Source organism: Limulus polyphemus, unplaced genomic scaffold, assembly GCF_000517525.1.
Source record: "Limulus polyphemus unplaced genomic scaffold, Limulus_polyphemus-2.1.2 Scaffold3926, whole genome shotgun sequence".
Classification (NCBI taxonomy): Eukaryota; Metazoa; Arthropoda; class Merostomata; order Xiphosura; family Limulidae; genus Limulus; species Limulus polyphemus.
Window position 1 is genome coordinate 91180 of NW_013669536.1, and position 1968 is coordinate 93147.

General features: G+C 28.5%; 1 protein-coding gene across 1 annotated transcript in view; it reads left to right on the forward strand.

Annotated features, from left to right (window-relative positions):
• LOC106470290 (MORC family CW-type zinc finger protein 2-like) overlaps nt 1–1968 on the forward strand; it is a gene marked incomplete at both ends in the record, with an annotated part of 104201 nt that overhangs the window by 90932 nt on the left and 11301 nt on the right. The window lies entirely within an intron of this gene.

Sequence of the window (1968 nt, forward strand, 5' to 3'; positions counted from 1 at the left end):
GGGTATTAATAAAAAGTATTTTATAATAATAATAAATATTTTATAATAATAATAATAATAAATGTTTTATAATAATAATAAATGTTTTATAATAATAATAAATATTTTATAATAATAATAATGAATATTTTATAATAATAATAATAAATGTTTTATAATAATAATAAATGTTTTATAATAATAATAATAAATGTTTTATAATAATAATAATAAATGTTTTATAATAATAATAATAAATATTTTATAATAATAATAATAAATGTTTTATAATAATAATAATAATAAATATTTTATAATAATAATAAGAAGAAATAAGAAATTTTTATTTTATGGCCTCCTTTTTCTTCTCTTACAAGCCAACACTAGGGCAAATATACATTAAACAATTAAATATGAGCCATTATCACTGTAACTAATGGTTTATTTATGAAATGATACAGAAAATCTTCTAGAAATTATCATTATTACATATTTTTTATACCTGAAAATGTGTATTATAGCTTGAAGTGTGTACTGGCTGTAAAACATAGTACATGCAAGTAATTTTGTACAATGAAGACTGCATTCTAGAATTACTCTAAAGAATGTTATTGGAAGTTTATCAGTCCATAGTGTGAGATTCATCGATCACCAAGATCAAATTAATGCATTATCTTTATTTTACATTTAAAATAAAGTTAAATATTTCTTGTGTATCACTAAACATTTTTTTCTTTTAACACGTTGCGGATGGGTCACGTGTTTACTCGTATTTCGTGCAGAGCGTCTTTATGTGCCATTTATTAAAACATTGCGTTAGAAAGGAGTCGGATGCATTTTATTTTGTTCCGCACAGTTATTATTTTTCTGATTTTTGCTTACACTACCCATATTTTTATAAATGGCTTCTCACAGAAAGCATAAATGTGTTGAGTGAAGATGAGATAATTACTGAACTATTTGATGATAATTTGTCAGATCTTCCAAGTGAAGGTGAAGATTCTGATGTGGATGTGTATCATTCTGACAGCGACTCTAGCTACAGTGATGTTGTTAGACCTACAGAGATACATAAAGTTGTTGTGCTCTCAACTGATTCTGAATCAGAAAGTGATGATCATACTACAAATGTTCTTGTTAGTGATTTGTTTTCCCATTGTGATAATGATAATTGGTCAGAAATAGATATTCTACCAAACTTGGAAATGTTTGAAGGAAATCCAGGGATCACTATAACTCCATCCAAACCCAAAAGTAGTTCAGCCGTGACAAGTCTAATGTTTGGTGATAACTTATTTGAAATGTTTTGTCAGAAAATGGTACCTACCATAATCAAACTGCAGAGAAACGTAAAATGTTATCTAAAGGACTTAAATGGTCTGAAATTACACCTACAGATATGAGGAAATTCCTAGGCTTTTTTCTACTAATGGGACAGACAAGGAAATATAATTGAAAATATTATTGATCAACAGTTCCTCTTTTGATTGGACCATTATTTTTGCAGACAATGAGCTGAAACAAATTTGAACAACTTTGGACATTTTGGCATTTCATTGATAATCATAAAATGGATGAGTCTTCAGGCAGGCTCTTCAAACTCAACCCGATTATTTCCTCAGTAAATTCAAGACACTATACAAGCCAAAGCAACAGTTGTCATTGGATGAGGACATGAGTCCATGGAGAGGACATCTAAGCTTTCGATCATATAACCCTGCTAAAATTGTAAAATATGGCCTGCTGGTGAGAAGGTGTCTGAGAATGACACTGATTATATTTGCAACATGGAGATTTATACTTGAAGATAGCTTTTATATGCGGAAACATCTGTTAGCTGAGTTCTTGCACAGATCTTAAAATATAACGTTGATAAACAGAAACATCGGCACATGTAGATATGTAGATCTTGAAAGTCGAGTTGTTCAAACCAACAATTGGTTCAGTTATCAATGCTATTTTCAAGTTTTGAACAACTGAATTTCAAGA